Here is an 8,899-nt window from a genome sequence, read left to right as displayed (position 1 = left end):
GGAGTAGAATCAGGACTAAACCGGTAAGGAAGTGATGTTGAGGTAGCCTCCTAACCACACGAGTGTCTCCTACTCACCTTCTTGAGTTGTTCCTCCGTCAAGTTTTTGCCGAGGAATTTGTTGATGTTCCGCAGCTGCCCCATGATGTCGTCCTTCATGTCCTCGTAGGTGGTGAAGTAAAGGTTGGGGTTGGGGTTGCCAGGCTTGTAGCGCGTGCGGCCAGTACGGACAGTATGGCACTACCACCACCAGGACAGATAATAAACGATGTTGACAGTTAATTAATAAATAGATATATAAATACACACATACAAACAAACGAAGGCTACATACATACATACATACATGCATATAAACATATACTCGCACATACTTAAATACAATAAATTAATACGGACAATATAACACTAGTTCCACGACGACAGAACATGAGTGAATGCATACCCGGTACATACTCGTACATCCGTACCCACACATACAGACAAACACATCACATACATACATACATACACACATACTTGAAACAAATACAAGTACATCATTGGTGAAATCATGATCGTATTTTTTTTTTTATATCATGAAAATATCGTCTTTGATAATAAAATTCCAATCCCCCCCCCCCCGTGATATACAGCCATGACCAAGAGTTCGCCGACACTGTTTTGCTTGATGTGTCAGTGGAAGCTGATAAATGAAGTATTTGACTCGACTGTAATATGAAGCACGTAATAAATTAGTATGAAGAGAAGGGATACTGTCTGTCGTTTGGGGAGGAGGGAGAAATATGGAAGGCAAGACAGAAGATTCTTGACGAACTTTTTGCTCACGGCTGTACCGAGATCGTCACACAAGGGGAGGGATGGGGGAGGGGGAGGGAGAGGGGAAGAGGGGAGGGATGAAAGAGGGTGGCCAGGCTCTATTCTGAGGAGGGTGGTGTTCAGTGTTTACAAGTTGTGTTGACTCCATTTAAGCTGTACGCCACTACTGTACTAAAAGCTCTGTGTACTCTTAAGGTGAATGTTTATATTGAAAGTACTCGTTTGGCTGAACACAGACCTGAGAACTGAGAGCACAAAAGAGTAAAATCTGAGTCTCCGACAATTCGCTGATAATCTTATGTGATCATATTATTAGCTCTTAAAAGGAAATGCTGATCAGTTGAGATTAAAATGATAAGGCAATGTAAATGTATGAAGAGGATAATTTGCAGTGTTTCTCCACTTAAAAATAGAACATTTACGCTTTGCGACTGTGCAGAATAATGTACTTATCATTACAGTACAGTACTCAAATGTAATACCTTTATTCTCTCCCCTGAAAGTTGACGAAAAGTTATCATCCATAGTAAGTTGATCACTGAGCTAACTAATGAAACAGGGATGTGATTCTTGTGATTCTTGAGCATACTTACGGTTGATTCCGTGTCGTAACTTAGAATTAACTTAGAATTGATTTTGAAAGAAGAACTAGAGACTTACCATTGTATAAACCTCCTTATGTTCAATAATTTTCCTCGTAACCAAGAAATCTATCGTAATTATGTCTGAAAATCTGATCCCAGGCTACTACAAATTTCACATATTCCTATTATTCTATAAATAATGATAACTGGGTTCTTTGTAAACTCCCACAAAGTATACGGCACAGTATCGCACATTGTTGCACATCAAATAGAAATTTTATACGGGGTGCTAGTAGGGGCAGAGAGTCTGAGGGGGTGCAGGGGGGGAGACCTCCCAAACCCCATGGATAACACCTCTTCTAATCCATTCATCCAAGGAACGCTTTTAAAAATGTATTTCTTGCTATCACCTTATGATTTTATATCAGGTTAGGAGACATTGTTGGAACAGGACGAGTTAAATGCATCCTAAATTAACCCCCTTCAGTATGCGAGTCCTTTCTGAAGTTAACTAATGTCGTCCCATAGAAGCAAGGGTAAATTAGAGAACACGTCGCCCTGATAAAGGCAAGGGTAAATTAGAGAACACGTCGCCCTGATAAAGGCAAGGGTAAATTAGAGAACACGTCACCCTGATAAAGGCAAGGGTAAATTTGAGAGCATGTAACTCTGATAAAGGCAAGGGTAAATTTGAGAGCATGTAACTCTGATAAAGGCAAGGGTAAATTTGAGAGCATGTAACTCTGATAAAAGCAAGAAAAAAATGGAGAACATGGTAGGTGGGGGCGTCTTGGTAGGTGGGGACGCCCATCATCCACCCACTTAGTGTAGTGGTACTCTGTTTTAGGGTAGCTCTACATCGAGTAGCAAGCCATATGATTTCCTGTCATCCAGGAAAGCATTTACATCGCTGGGTGGTAACCTTATAACAAACCGACATGTGTTCCCTACGTGACAGCAAGTGGGTTGGCGGAAGGTTAGCGCACCTCCCCGGAAAACAACTAACTAAAAATACGAACAAGAAGCCTCGGACCAGGACTGTTCAAAAGACGACGACTAAGGACCGAGCAAAGGACATGATACGGATGCCGACGTGGAATGTAAGGGGCGCAAATGATGAAGTGAAAGAGAGAGTGATTGTCCAGGTGCTTGAGGGTGCGAAAGTGGATGTATGTGGATTAACTGAAACTAAATGGAGAGGTGAGAGTGTGAAAGAATAGGAGTATGGATGGGGTATTTGTGCAGGAGTAGGTGGGAATGAGAGGGCAAAAGAAGGAGTGTGTATTGTTGTGAGTAATAGATGGAATGAGAACATAAGAGAGTATGGATCAGTTGGCTTAAGGATTGTGTGGGTAAGATTGAAAGTTGGACGACAAATGTGGGCGATTGTGTGCATGTATGTGCCAACGCAAGATCGTGCAAGCAGAATGAGAGAAGAGTTCTGGACAAATGTGGAAGTGAGCATAGAAAAGTTTGAAAGGAATGAGAGAGTGTTTTTGATTAGTTATATGAATGGTAAAGTAGGGAATGTGAAGGTGGATGGAATAGTTGGTGAGTGGGGTGTGCTTGCTGAGATAGATGAGAATGGCAGTGCGTTAGTGGACATTTGTGCTGGGAGGGGGTTGATGATAGCCAATACCCTCTTCAGGCACAAAATGATCCACAGGTATATGTGGCGAGTGATGAGAAGGGTGGCTGGTGAACTGAATGAAAGGAAGGCAATGATTGATTATGTATGTGTAGATGAAAGGATGCGAAAATGTGTAATGGATGCAAGAGCTTATAGAGGTTGGGGGAGTGGACTTTCTGACCACTACTTGCTGGTGGCCAGACTCAAGATCCAATTAAGATGGAGAAATAGAAGAAGGGAAGGACGGGAAGAAGGAGTAGATGGAAGGAGAGTGGAAAGGTTACAAGAGGATGAGAAAAAGGCAGAATAAAAGAGGGAACTGGAGGAACGATTGGGTAAATATGATTTGGAGTAGATGGGGGACGTGGAAGGTGTGTGCAAGATTTTCACAAAATATGTGCAGCATGTGATGTGGTGTGTGGGGTGAAGAGAAGACAAAAGGGGGGTGCAAGGAACAGCATGGTGGAATGAAGGGGAGAGACAGGCTGTGGCACAAAAGAAGAAAGCATATAATGAATGGATGAGAAATAGGGGCGTGGAAGAAGTTGACAGACGGAAGAGAGAGTTATATGTAGAAAGGAAGAAAGAGGTGAAAAGATTAGTAAGAGAGAGTAAGAAGAGAGTGGATGAGGAATTTGGAAGGAATCTGAGTGTAAAGTGGAGGGACCGTAAGAAAATGTTCTGGAAAGAAGTAAAGAGAGTTAGACAGGGTGGCAATGAAGTTTGTAGATGAGTGAAAGATAAAATGGTAGATTACTAGTGGAGAAGGGAGAAAAAATGAGCAGATGGAGAGAACACTTTAAGGAATTGTTGAACAAAGAGAATGAAAGTAGTGCGAGTGTAAGTGGCTGGGGAATGGCTGCGTGAAGGAGGTAGGTGAGAAGACAGGAAGAAATCAGTAGGATGGAAGTAGTGGAAGCAATGAAGAAAGTCAAAATGGGGAAAGCCCCAGGAATTGATGGAGTGTGTGGTGAAATGCTGAAGCATGGGGGAAAGATAGTAGTAGAATGGATGTGGAAGATGTGCAGATTGGCCTGGGAGGAAGGTAGATTCCTGGGGGATTGGAAGTCAGGTATAATTATTCCCTTGTACAGGCGCCCCAAGAAGTGATGGCAGAGTTTCAGATTGCTTCAGTCACTCTGCACTGATATACGTTCAATGAAAACTTTGTATCCCTGCTTGTTGTAAAAGGCAACTAAAAGAGTTGGCGGAGGGTTAGTGCCCCTCCCCGGAAAACAACTAACTAAAAAACAAACAAGAAGCCTCGGACAAGGACTGACCAAACGATGACGACCCAGGACCGGACAAAGGACTTGGTAATGGGTACATGGAATGTAAGAGGAGCGAATGATGAGGTGAAAGAGAGATTGTCCAGGTGCTTGAAGGTGCGAAAGTGGATGTATGTGGAATAACTGAAACAAAATGGAGAGGAGAAAGTGTGAGAGAATGGGAGTATGGATGGGGTATATGTGCAGGAGTAGGTGAGAATGAGAGGGCAAAGGAAGGAGTATGTATAGTTGTGCGTAAAAGATGGAAGAAGAGCATAAGACAGTATGGATCAGTTGGGTCAAGGATTGTGTGCGTAAAGTTGAAAGTTGGAATACAAATGTGGGCGATTGTGTGTGTGTATGCGCCAACGCAAGATCGTGCTAAAGGAGTGAGAGAAGAGTTCTGGACAAATGTAGAAGTGTGCATGGAAAAGTTTGGAAGGAATAAGAGAGTGTTTTTGATCGGTGATATGAATGGTAAAGTTGGGAATGTGAAGGTGGATGGAATAGTTGGTGAGTGGGGTGTGCCTGCTGAGATAGATGAGAATGGGAGTGCGTTAGTGGACATTTGTGCTGGGAGGGGGTTGGTGATAGCCAGTACCCTCTTCTGGCATAAAATGATCCACAGGTATACATGGCGAGTGATGAGAAGGGTGGGTGGTGAACTGAATGAAAGGAAGGCAATGATTGATACTGTATGTGTGGATGAAAGGATGCGAAGATGTGTAATGGATGCAAGAGCTTATAGAGGTTGGGTTAGTGGGCTTTCTGACCACTACTTGGTGGTGGCCAGAATTAGGATTCAAGTAAGATGGAGGAATAGAAGAAGGGAAAGACGATAGGAAGAAGTAGTTGCAAGGAGAGTGGAAAGGTTACAAGAGGATGAGAAAAAGGCAGAGTGTAAGAGAGAAGTGAAGAAACGATTGGGCAAATATGAATTGGAGCAGAGGGGAGACGTGGAAGGTGTGTGTAGGATATTTACAGAAGAAATATGTGCAGCATGCGATGTGGTGTGTGGAAGGAAGAGAAGACAGAGGGGGGTGCAAGGAACAGCATGGTGGTCTGAAGAGGTGAGACAGGTTGTGGCACAAAAGAAGAAAGCATACAATGAATGGATGAGAAATAGGGGCGTGGAAGAAGTTGACAGGCGGAAGAGAGAGTTATATGTAGAAAGAAAGAGAGAGGTGAAAAGATTAGTAAGAGAGAGTAAGAAGAGAGTGGACGAGGAATTTGGAAGGAATTTGAGTGTAAAGTGGAGGGACTGTAAGAAAATGTTCTGGAAAGAGGTGAAAAGAGTAAGACAGGGTGGAAGTGAAGTTAGCAGGGGAGTGAAAGATAAAAATGGTAGATTACTATTGGAGAAGGGAGAAAAAGTGAGCAGATGGAGAGAACACTTTAAGGAATTGTTGAACATAGAGGATGGAAGTAATGCGAACATAAGTGGCTGGGGAATGGCTGGGAGAAGGAAGGAGGTGAGAAGACAGGAAGAAATCAGTAGGATAGAAGTTGTGGAAGCAGTGAAGAAAGTTAAATCGGGGAAAGTCCCAGGAATTGATGGAGTGTGTGGTGAAATGCTGAAGCATGGAGAGGGATAGTAGTAGAATGGATGTGGAAGATGTGCAGATTGGCCTGGGAGGAAGGTAGAGTCCCCGAGGATTGGAAGTCATGTATAATTATTCCCTTGTACAAAGGAAAAGGGGAAAAAGAAGTGTGTGGTAATCATAGGGGCATTTGTCTTCTTAGTATAATAGGAAAACTACATGGTAGGATACTTATTGACAGAGTTAGAGAAAGAACAGAGAAATTAGTTGGAGAAGAACAGGGAGGCTTTAGGAAGGGAAGAGGTTGTGTAGATCAGATATTCATTCCTAGATCTTTAGTGAAAAAGTTTCTAGAGAAGGGAAAGAAGTTGTATGCAGTTTTAATGGATTTGGAGAAAGCATATGACAGGGTGGATAGACAAGGATTGTGGAAAGTGTTAAGAATATAAATTATGGAGTAGCTGGGAAGTTGTTGAATGTTGTGAAGAGTATGTACGATGGTGCGAAGGCTGCAGTGCATGTGGATGGTGAATTAAGTGAATTTTTCTCTTTGAAAGTTGGGTTGAAACAAGGATGTGTCATGTCTCCATGGTTGTTCAATGTGTACATGGATGGGGTAATAAAAGAGGTACAAGGTAGTGTAGTGGATGTTGGAGTGGCCCTGGTGAGAGAGGATAGTGTTTGGAAACTCCCTGTACTGTTGTTTGCAGATGATACTGTGTTGTTGAGTGAAGACGAAGGGGAGCTGCAAGGCTTGGTGGATGAGTTTGGGAGTGTGTGTAAGAAACGCAGTCTAAAGGTGAATGTAGGGAAGAGTAAGGTGATGGTCTTTGAGAGAGGTGAAGTCAGTGAAAGTACAGCGAGGTTGGATGGTGAGGAATTGGAAAATGTGAGTACGTTTAAGTACTTGGGTAGTGTGATGAGTAAGGATGGAGGTTTGGAGGGTGAAGTGCTTGAAAGGGTACAGCAGGGAAGAAAGGTTGCTGGTTCTTTGAAAGCAGTGATAAGAAACAGGGAAGTGAGCATGGAAGTGAAAAAGTTACTACATGACAGTATTGTGATACCAACTCTAACGTATGGAAGTGAAGCTTGGACGTTGTTGGAAGGACACAAGTCAAGAGTGAGAGCAGTGGAAATGAGTTATTTAAGAGGAGCCTGTGGAGTCATACGGAGAGACAGGCTGACGAATGAGGATATAAAGGAGCGTTGTGGTGTGGATGTGGATGTGATAGGAAGCGTTATGAGGAACACACTGAGGTGGTTTGGCCATGTGGAGAGGATGGAGGGTGAAAGACTGACGAAGAGAGTGTATGTGAGTGAGGTGGAGGGGGGGAGAGGGAGGGGGAGGCCGAGGATGAGATGGAGGGATGGGGTGGAGAGATATATGAGAAAGAGGTGTGTGAGTTGGGAGCAGGGCAGTGAAATGGCGGGGGACAGGGCGACTTGGAGGCGATTTGTTTGTGGCCACCCCAAACGGGATTGAGGCGTCTGGCAATAGATAGATAGATAGATAGAAAACTTTGTGAATACATGGTCAAACTTCTGTGCCTCCATTAGGTCATATAAAAAATATGTATATCACTCTGAGAAGTATGTAAAACGAATTACGTGAGGTAGTGATATATTAGAAGTTAACCGTCAGATACTTTTCCCGATTTGAATGAATATGTAATGTATTCGTCTGAGCGCGGCGCGCAGCATAACCCCAGTTCCTGGTGTATTTGCTTCTCAGTATTTCAATACAGATGCTCTAGCTTCGAAGACCAGTTAAAACTCATGTGACTACAATACGCTACCTTTATTTTGAAATGTTGTGGCGGGGGGGACACAACCTGGCCGCACTATGGGGTGGTACTACTACTCTGCAGCCAGGTTGTGTTAGGAAGAATACTGCCACCGTATTCCCTGCGTGTCGTAAAAGGCGACTAAAAGGGGCAGGGTGAGGGGACTAGGGACCCCCTCCTCTGTTTTTTAGTTCCTAAAAAGAGACAGGCCAGAGAAAGGGATGGGGGATGGAGTTATCCCCGTACCCTGAATATTGGGTCTATGAATGTGCGTGGATGTAGTACGATTGAGGCTAAAAGGGAGGAGATTGGGAGAATGTTTGTGAGAAGAAAGTTGGATGTGTTAGCTTTGAGTGAAACGAAGATGAAAGGGAAGGAGGAATCTATGTTTGGAAGTGTGAATGGAAGATTGTCAGGTGTTGATAGAGGAAGGGCAAGAGAAGGTGTGGCCTTGTTAGTGAGTCTGGAAGTACAGCAATGTGTGATTGAATGGAAGGAGGTGTCATCGAGACTGATGTGGGTGAAAGCAAAATTTGAACGTGAGTTGTGGGTGTTTGTGAGTGCATATGGGCCTGGTAGTGAAAGGGATGAAGAAGAGAGGGAGTCTTTCTGGAATGATGTTGATGAGTGTCTGCAGAGTTTTGGAGCGAATGTGAATGTGGTAATGATGGGAGATCTGAATGCTAGAGTGGGAAATGTAGCAGTTGAAGGCGTAGTTGGTATGCATGGTGTGCCTGGAAGAAATGAAAATGGGGAACAAATGATAGCGATGTGTGTTGAGCGAGAGATGGTGATTGGGAATATGCTGTTTGAGAAGAAAGATATTTATATGTATACATGGGTGAGACAGGAGGGTGGAAGGGTTGTTGATTGAGCTTTGATGGACTAAGTGGTTGTGTCTAGGAATGTAATAGGAAGATTGTTGGATGTGAGAGTTCTGAGAGGGGAGGGTGGAGGTATGTCTGACCACTACCTGGTGGAGGGAAAGTTGAGAGTAGGTAAGAGATGGGTGAGAGCTAGGAGGGTTAGGTGTGGCAGGGAGGTTTTGAAAGTGAGTGAGTTGGATAAAAGAGAGAAAAAGGTAGAGTATCAGGAGAAATTGGAAGATGAGTGGAACGCAGTGAAAGATCGGGAGAATGGCAGCGTGGAGGAGGAATGGCAGTTGTTTAAGAGTGCTGTGGTGGGGCATGCAGAAGAGGTGTGTGGTGTGAGACGTGTGGGTGGTGATGTAAGAAAAGGAAGTGAATGGTGGTGTGAGGAAGTATGGCTGTGGC

The 8,899-nt window shown here is 43.7% G+C and overlaps 1 pseudogene; it reads right to left on the bottom strand.

Annotated features, from left to right (window-relative positions):
- LOC145411907 (sulfotransferase 1E1-like) overlaps nucleotides 1-8,899 on the bottom strand; it is a 29,477-nt pseudogene that overhangs the window by 2,063 nt on the left and 18,515 nt on the right.

Source organism: Coenobita brevimanus, chromosome 91 (genome assembly GCF_032717465.1).
Source record: "Coenobita brevimanus isolate Jiangsu-jjx chromosome 91, ASM3271746v2, whole genome shotgun sequence".
NCBI classification, from domain to species: Eukaryota; Metazoa; Arthropoda; class Malacostraca; order Decapoda; family Coenobitidae; genus Coenobita; species Coenobita brevimanus.
Note: the sequence above shows the minus strand (reverse complement) of the source record. Positions and strands in the feature narration are given on the sequence as shown.